This window comes from Sinocyclocheilus grahami, unplaced genomic scaffold (assembly GCF_001515645.1).
Source record: "Sinocyclocheilus grahami isolate Dianchi unplaced genomic scaffold, SAMN03320097.WGS_v1.1 scaffold58.1, whole genome shotgun sequence".
NCBI classification, from domain to species: Eukaryota; Metazoa; Chordata; class Actinopteri; order Cypriniformes; family Cyprinidae; genus Sinocyclocheilus; species Sinocyclocheilus grahami.
In genome coordinates, this window is record NW_015505237.1 from 3718954 (window position 1) to 3719269 (window position 316).

Consider the following 316-nt stretch of genomic DNA (forward strand, 5'->3'; position numbering starts at 1 on the left):
ATATTCTACCCCCCCCCCCCCCCCCCCCCCAAAAAAAACATAAAACAATTTCCCCCTATATTTTTCATCTGATATTCCAGTTCACCAGTTAACATGCTAATGATCATGATTATAGGTCTACATTATCTATCTATCTATCTATCTATCTATCTATCTGTCTGTCTATCTGTCTATCTATCTATCTATCTATCTATCTATCTAAAAAAAACATTGTGCACACAGCAATAAATAAATACAATTAAATATGCATGCTTTAATATAAATGAATATAAAAAATAAATAAAATTAAATACTATGTATGAAAATACAATTAAAC